Genomic DNA, 9,402 nt, shown 5'->3' with positions numbered 1-9,402 from the left:
CAAAACACGAAGCACCTCCCCTATTTAATGCCCCACGTCCCAATACTCGAAAAGTGAAAGATCCCTCCTTATATCCATGATGCTTCGTCTCCCAAAAAGATGGTTCAAATCTTGGATGACGTCATCCATAAATAGCGGACTTAACAATGGTGGCCAATAGTGACAAGCCACGTCTCTAAGATCGAGACCTCTTAGTTTCTCGTCCTCAGCAGGCCTATATTAATCAGAGCATATCTTGTTTCCCTCAAAGTCGACTGAAAGCTAACTCCGAGAGAAAGGGGCTAACTGTTATGGTATTTACTCACCCAAGAAACAATATTTACAAAATAATGCAATAAGAGCCCTAGTCAACTCTCAAGAGTTCTAGGCATTCGACTCCTCAGTCGAATTTCAAGCCCTTGGTACCTTATCAGGAATAAACCTAAGGCACAATCATAGAGTCCTCGGCTCCACCAACTCATCAAGCCAACACTCTGGTGTCGACATGAAAGGCAATTTGAGTCGATACGAGAGATCCTGACCTCCTAGACGAGTCGACATCTTTATATAGACTCTAAAGATGGTTCTTAGCTAAGGCAAGACGACATTCCAACCAGTCGAACAAGCCGACATTCCTGAGTCAACACGAAAGGCGGTACCAGTCGACCCTATCATCGAGGACGACCCTATTTAGAGCACTCGAATGCTCCATGGGCATTTCTTAGAAATGACTTAAGGGACATTCCTTGTTGTCGACTAAATTGAGGGCTCAACCTCTCCCTCAATCCTCTCCCCAGAACAAATGTTGACGCCTCAGTCCACTTTGGACAAGTCTTATCCAGATTTTGGTCTGACAGATCTCCATGAATTGTCAATTCAATCACTTCTAAGAAAATACGGAGACACTCTCTCTCATAATGAAGTACTCTCCCTCCAGTCGTCAGCCGACATCTGTAAAGTGAGGGACGACTCGGTATGCCCACGTGACTTCTGTCACACTCACAAGTCACTTGCCGAACATCGCGGAGACACCATCTTCTATGTTAAAATAACTTCCCCTCCAGTCACCAGCCAACACCTGTAGAGCGAGAGATGACTCACCTTCCAGCTCACACTTTGTCACCGCTACTCTGTATAGCCAAAATAACCAGTCTGTCATGAACATCCACTCTATATATGGAGGCTGTTCATCATCAGAAAGAAGGAGGATCGAAGGTAACCTAATCTATCCTAACAAAAACTCTCAGAGTAATTTAAATCTTCCTCCTGACCTAAACTAAGAGATGATGATCTTTAAGGCACATAGCATAAAAACATACAGTTCTAAACCCTGCTCGAGTTTATGTTCATCAACTGACTTGACTATCGGAGGTACGACGGGGGAACTAGTCCCCGCCCTCTTACGGATTTGTTCTTCTAGTCTTTGTAGCGGATCCGGATATCCTAGTTTAAGAACGAGGTATAAAGTCGAAGAAGGGAGCGGGTCCTCCATCATCCTTCATCACCCCGTAACCATCCTCTTCTGGATTAATTAGCTGTTTGATATTGAGCATCAATACAATTTAAAAATTAGAATTTGATTTGGATTAGGATAGTTAAAACTTTAAAGTTATCGTGTGATTAGGATTAGAATAAATCATTAAATACAATTTAAAAATTAGAATTTGATTAGGATTAGGATAGTTTAGATAAAAAATTAGAATTTGACTAGAATAATTAGGATAGATTATATAGAATTAAAATGTAATAGCTAAAAAGGTTAAGTGTATTTTTGTTTACCAAAATATTTTTCCGAGCGCGTGCTTTTAAAGGGACTATTTGAGATGCACGTGCAATGTACGTGGTTGAATATCATAATTATTTAAATTAATAAAAATATAATAAAAATACAATAAAAATAAAAAATAAAATAAATTTTTTTTGCGAGATTGATCATCAACTCAAAAATCTCTCTTTCAAATAAAATTATCATTGTTTCATTTAATTCAGACTGTCGCCACGCGATCTACTATTTATGAATTATAAACACATTGATCTAGCATAACATCTCTATTTATTAGTATCTTAAAGTCTTCAAAAGATGGATGATCATTCAATTTGTAAATAAATTTTGCATATAAATTTACTTGTAATATATCCATTAAACATTTAGCTGTGATTTAACTCATATTCACATTAACTTTTAGTTGTAGATTCATATTTATATTATCTAATATTCTCATTTAATTTTATAGCTCATTCTCTGTACCATAGAAGTAAAACTAAAAGTATGAAGGATTATTTTCTTGTGAAATTAGAGCAGGGAGATTATAATATATTTTAACATGCGTTCTAAATATAAAAAAATCTTTTTTCTTTGATGCAATGTCCATATCAAATCTTGCCCCAAATGATGTGAATAAAAAATGCTATTATAACTCACTTGCCTGGGGTATTGTATTGTATATAGGACATATATAATAGTCTCATGTATTTTCTGGTTCTCACTATAAAATACGCAAGAGTGGTAGTCCCGTATATTTTCTGACTTTACTTACTTTTGTAATTAACGTTAGCTAATTACACGGGACTATTAGTCCCCTGTATTTTAAAGATGATTTTTTTACAAAAGCAACCTCTTTTTTGCCAATTTTGATGATGTTGTAAAAAAGAGGTCAATTTTGTTAATTATTATACAAAATAGTCGATTTTGCTAATATTTTAAATAGTGATATTTTTAAAAATTCTCCTAAAATAAATTGTTAATTCAAGGTACAAAGTGGGAGAAAAGACCTAAACATTCTAGTGATTAATTAACCTATAAATAGGGGAAATAATAATTAAAATAAAAGTATATTTAAATTAAATCTAACAAGGTACTTCACAGAATGAAGCATGAAATGGATTCAAAAAATTATTAAAAAAGAATTAAAGAAGCTAATTTAAAAATATATGAGATCGAGGGATAGAGGAAGAGAAGACCTCATCGACATGAATTCTATTTCTCTCCGAATGTGATAGCAAATTTGGTGGAGAATGAGTGAGGAGAAAAGTGAACAGAATAGGTGACAAAGTGGGCATGCTTATATAATTAGGTTATTAAGATATTTGTCCTAAAATCTTAAATACATACATATTAGGCCCTAACATCTTTGTAATTGTCATTTACTACAATATTACTATTTAGTATTAAATCAATTTTATTATATATGATTATATGACACTTTTTAATAAATTATAAAGTATATATATGAAAAACCTCGATTCTTACAGTCAGTAGGTGGGCTCCACAAGATAGGTTAACTTTACACTATAGTTTGTTATTAGTAATAATGTTGGTAATGTCATTACTTTTCCTCTTTATCTTATTATTCATGATTTTTTTATGTAAGTCCTCTTTTGCTAATCACTCAATTGGCTATATTTAGTTTTTATAATATCAGAGGTTAGAATATTCTCTTTAGTTTAAAAAGTGTTGACATGATTTTCTTAAAAAATATATACACATAAAAGCAATAATATATACTTTAGTTCAACTCAAACATTGGCTTGAAGTCATTTAGAGTGGGTCATTTCTACGCTAGAATGGTGATATAGTAATTACACAATCCAAAAGTCAAAGAAAAAATTTCTACAAAGGAAAAGTAATTTAATATGTCAAATTAACAACTAATTTATAAAATATACATGGGCAGTGCAGATAGCTATAGAAAGTAAGATATATATCTTCACAAAAATTTTATAGTGAGTGATCAACTACAATCATCCTAATTTAAGCATAAATAATTATTATTTTAGTTCCTAATTTGATACGCGTAACTATCGAATAAATCTCAAGAAAAAAATTAAAATTAAGATCGTATTATCCTGTAGGTAAATAAATAAATGTTATTAGAGCTCCTCTTTATATTAAATTTAAAAGTAATAATTTAAATTATTAAGTGCAAAATATTAGTTTATGCGAGAAAGTAAAATAATTTATGGTCTATATACCCATATAGTCAATCAATCAAACGTATTAAAATTTGTAAAAAGTTTAGAGTATTTATTACAAATTCCATAAATTTTCGAGGGCTACTTGTGTTATTTGTATGTTTTTAATGTGTTTATAAGTTTGAATTTTTTAAGGTTGTTTTTACAAACTTTGAATTTTTAGGGGTGTTTTTGTATTTTTTTAAACTTACAAAATACTTTTTCCAGAGTTAAAAACTTTTAGTTTTTAGCCAGCATATATTTTTTAGATTTCTCACTAAATTAAAATAAGTAAAATTTATAATTTTCAAGATATTTTAATTAAATTTTAAATTTGTAGGGGTGTTTTTGTAATTTAAAAAACTTGAAGAATATTTTTTACAAAGTCTAAAAACTTTCAAGTGCTGGCTAGCATATGTTTTTTAGATTTCTTTGCAAACTAAAATAAGTAACAAATTTGAATTATATCGATTATATCTCCTTTATCTCATAACATATTAAGTCTCATTATGATCATGATAAACCATTTAATTACCAATTCAAAAAATATATGATAATTAGAATAGATTAGGATAACAATGTAATATTCAAAAAAAAAGTTAAGGGTAATATTGACCATGGAAAGATTTTCCCGAACTTATACTTTTAAAAGGAGTATGATATATATATATATATATTCCAAATTGAAAATTTTATTTGTTCAGTTTTGATTCGGTTTGGTTTCCCAAATTGTGAGACTCATAGGCGAAATGATTGATTGCTAAACCTAAACTCCTCTTTGTAAGTAAGAATTGCATTCTGGTAGAGGATCTAATAGTCTTATCAACCTCAGTTCTCCAGTAGATTATAATCATCCGAGCGCTAACATCATATGTCTGTCTCAAATTTAGATTCCCATGAAACTGTTAGAAGAATATTTCGACATTTAACGAAAAGAAGGTAGTGAAGTGCTATTTTAAAAGATAATAGGAAATTTAAATGTCAAGAAGAAAAAAGGTAAGGTAGATAAGTGCAAAGTGAATTAAACTATAGGGTATTTAAAGGTCAAGAAAAAAGACGGTATATATAACTGCAAAGTCAAGTAAATTACAGGATGTTTAAAAGTCAAGGAAAAAAATTAGGATATTTAAGTGCAAAGTCATATAAATTATAAGGTATTTAAGTGCTATTTTGACCTTATATATGTCTGTACTTGTACATTGCAAAGAATGCAAAAGTGTATATTTACCTTTTATTGTTAGTAACCCATAGTCATGGCATGTGAAAGTTGGGATGAGTGGTAAGGGACAGTCTCTTTGAGTGAGTTCCCTAGACTTTCCCATGCTCACGAGATCATAAAATTTCATTGCAGTGACTTGTTATTGTGTATGACCGTGACAAGTCATTGCATCAAATGTTTTAAAGACAAGTCACCGCGTGTCGCTCTTCACTTCCCTAGTTGTCTCTTCCTTTTCCTCTATCTTTTTCTCCTTTCAATTTCTATGTACAATTTCATTCTGGACAAATTAACGACACTCATGAGAAGAGGAGGGGGAAAAACACTAAAATTAAGAAGATATAAAAGAGCAAGATTGTAGGACCGGTTTGCAATGCAGGGACTTGCTGCGTCTATAAAATCTCTTCAAACTACTCTAACCCGGTCTCTAAAATCCCTTCAAAGAATTTGAAAAATATTCGAAACCCAGTACCTCTCTACCTCTCTCTCTAACCTTTCATCACCTGACAACTCATTGTCCTCGTGGCAGAGACTGGAGTCACATCGTGCGACCAGTTTGGGATCAATGAGATTGTAGTGAGATTTTTATTACATTCTTCTATGGCTTAATAGCACTTATATACCCTGATGTTCACACAACCTTTTACTTGTATACCCTATGTTTTTTTTCCAGGATTTGTTACCCTAATGTTTACACAACTTTGCATTATATACCTTAAAGTTTTAGAACTTTGCAAGTCACTACCCTCTATTACTTTGCTGATGGAATATTCCCTCATAGATTCCCATGTGACTTGCATGTGGGCAGAATGAGTCAAAATTACCCCAATAGTTGGCTGAAACAACCAAAAAACCCAAACACAACCTTTATATCCTCATCTTCCTCCATTCTTTCATATTTGTTTCCCTTTACCATTTCTATTTTGTTCTCCTACGCATAAATGCGTACACATTCCACTGATCTTGGGTTTTTTTACAAAAATCCAAGGCTCTTTGTATAACAGCTCGTGACCCTATCTCTCTCTCTCCCCCAATAAAAAGGACCCAAATCTTGAATATCCCCGTGAACCCAACCCCTCCTCCTCCATCAAGCCCCAAAACTCTGCCGACTTCTTTCTCTTGAGCTCCCTCTCTTGAGCTCCCCCAACTCCATGGTGAATATACCTCAACATCAACAATTTAGTTTTCTTAGAGTACAATCTGGAGGTATAGAAAATATTGGGTGCACTCAAAGAGATTTGTATAATCATGAAAGGGATATATGTGTTGATATGAAGGGGCATGATGGTGAAATGTTTTATGAATATTTAAAATTGGAACAAGGTAAGAATCACTCGTTTACTTTTCAAATTGAGGTCGATGAGGAACAAAAGATTACTCGTTATTTTTTGTTCGATACAAGTTCAAGGCGGGCTTACAATTTTTCGGTGATGTTATAATATTTGATATTACATATAACACTAATCATTATGGCCTGATATTTGCACCAATAATAGGGGTTAACAACCATGGTCAAACAATTGTTTTTGCTTGTTGATTTTTGAATCATGAGAACGTTGATGATTTTGTATGGTTATTTAATCAATTTTTGGAAAGTATGCATGGTGGTGCCCCAAAGATGATTATTACCGATCAACACCTAGCTATGACTAAGGTATTCCCTCTTGTTCTTCCAAATACTTTTCACAAGTATTATAGTTTGTATATATTATTGAAAATATTTATATGCATAGCCTTTCTTTTTAACACTTTATTTAATTCTTTTGATAGGGATTGTAGTTAGCACATATTAATGAAGTTTTTTGAGAAAATTGATACAGTGAAGTATAGTATTTATAAGAGTGAGTTCTCGACTTGCATTTAGAAATCGGAGACTCCTGAAGAATTTGATTTACAATGGGAAAGTCTGATTAAGAAAAGTGGGTTAGAAGGAAATAAGTGGTTGCAAGACCAATATGAAATTCGGTAAAGATGGATTCCTGCATATGTTAATCACGTTTTCTCAGCTGACATGCCAAGTAGTCAACGAGCAGAAAGTTGACATGCATTTTTCAAGAAATCCGTTTCAAAGAATAATTCATTGGTGGATTTTATGATACAGTTTGGCAGGGGACTAGTGCGCCAACGTCACGAGGAATTGATGGTCGATCACAAAGATGTAATTGAAAAACCTAAACTTAGAATAAATCATAATTTTTTGGATCAAATAGTTGATATTTACATGAATGAGATGTATTACAAGTTTGAGGCTGAAGTGTATGGCAGCTTTAACTACAAGTTGCAGTTTGTTAGGGAAACCGACTATCATCGTGTTTATCAAATTCAAAGAAAGAAGCTCGCAACAAGTAAAGTCCGTGAATCGTTTACGACAAGGACTTGGATTTTGTTTCTTGTAGTTGTAAAAAGTTCGAAAGCGCCGGAATCCCATGTACGCACATTATCTCATATTTGATGAAATTTGATGTTGAAATATTACCCGATAAATATATCTTAAAGAGGTGGACTAAGTCTGCAAAATCGGGAATAGCGGATGATGATAAAGGCATACAAATAACCCCTGACAATTCTTATCTTTTAACACAGAGTCAATTTATCCGATCGTCTTTGGATTTAGTTGACAAGTCCCTCGTATGTGAAGAAACAATGGCGATGTTTACGGATGGATTGCGTAGCATTAATGAGCAAATTGTCTAATTTCTTAGTAGCCGCATGGCTGTAATGAGCTTCACCAAGAAAAGTAATTCAATAGGTAGTAATATAATAGGTGATGGTACTAGTGCGCATGATTCTTATACTTTTCAAAGTAGTTTTAATAAACCCAATCAAGTGTGAGCAAAGGGGTGCGGCAAAAGGTTAAAAGGAGGAAAAGAGAAAGCAATGGCTAGAGCCAAAAATAAAAAAGATAGACGTTACCACGGGTGTGGTAAAGTAGGCTGTGTTATCAAGTGAAGATGGGGATGATGTGAATCTTTTTGAATGATGCAAACATGGGTATGATTAAGGAATATGTGGTTTCTTAAGGTATTCAAACAGATAAAACCTACGTTTGATTAAGAAAATTCTTTTCTTTTTGAAGTAAATTTGGGTTATTTAAAAGAGTAATTTGCTTGCTGCTGATGTATTTGGATTTGAGTATATTGGGCTTCAAGTTGGTTTTCTGGGAATGGGGAAAAAACCAAAAATCCTAACAGTTATCTTCTTTCCTTTGATCAGGTCCTAGAGCTTGCAGGAAACGCAGCAAGAGATAACAAGAGACAACAAGAAGACAACAAGAAAACACAGAAAAAACGCCCCTGCTGATGATGAGTAGATGAGGATTTTGAAAAAAATTGTAATGACTATTGATTGTAGTATAATTTTTGTTCATTCTAGAATGAATGAAACAATTTTCTACTCTTGTAAAATGCTCCTTGTTTGTGAATCTTACCTAATTACTTTAAATTAGGTTTAAAACTAAGCATTTTGAGAAGAGAGATTCTTTCTGTAAAAGAAGGAAATTTAGTTGATTCCTATGTTTGATGTTGTGAGATTGGTCCTTCTCTTTGTTTAGAATCAACACAAGGTCATGTTTAATATCAATATAGTCCTTTGTTGCTGATAACTGTTACAGGGTTTGTGCTCTGATCAAGGGAAATTATATGTTCACTTCATATGTTAAAAATTAGCACAAGAACAATAAATCAGGCTGTTCTCTTTGTTGTTGAAAATTAGCACAAGAACAATAAATGATGCCATATTCTTTTGGAGGAACTAAGATCACAATATATGCAAGTTGATTCAACATGGAATTAGTACTTTGGGCGATAATGTTGAACTCCACAAAATTTTGTGTTCCTAAAGGAATTAACTAGAAGTTGCTTAGAAGTAACCAGAAAGATAAAAACTAAAATTATAAAAGCTATATGTTTTGGTTTTACTCAATATAAAAACTAAAATTATAAAAACTGAAGGAATTAATGTAAAACCCCGTAAAATACAATGAATGAGTTTTTATGTTGAAATATATGCTTATATCATAGATGAATATGATAGCAAGTGCTTTAGGATCAAACAAGTTTATTTATGTGAGAGAGAATAAGTGTAAGGCCAGCACACAAACAAACATGCACAATCAGAATTTTTCCTGTCCGGTCGACCGCACATCGACCAGACAATTTTTCCCAGTTCAGGTTGTATTGGGTTTTGGTTCAGGTTTTTGGGTTCATATATATATTATTATATCCGAGAGACCCTCTTCTTCATCATCCCAAACCCTA

The sequence above is a fragment of the Asparagus officinalis genome, chromosome 5 (genome assembly GCF_001876935.1).
Source record: "Asparagus officinalis chromosome 5, Aspof.V1, whole genome shotgun sequence".
Lineage (NCBI taxonomy): Eukaryota > Viridiplantae > Streptophyta > Magnoliopsida > Asparagales > Asparagaceae > Asparagus > Asparagus officinalis.
The sequence above is the reverse complement of the archived record's forward strand: the minus strand, read 5'-3'. Positions refer to the sequence as shown.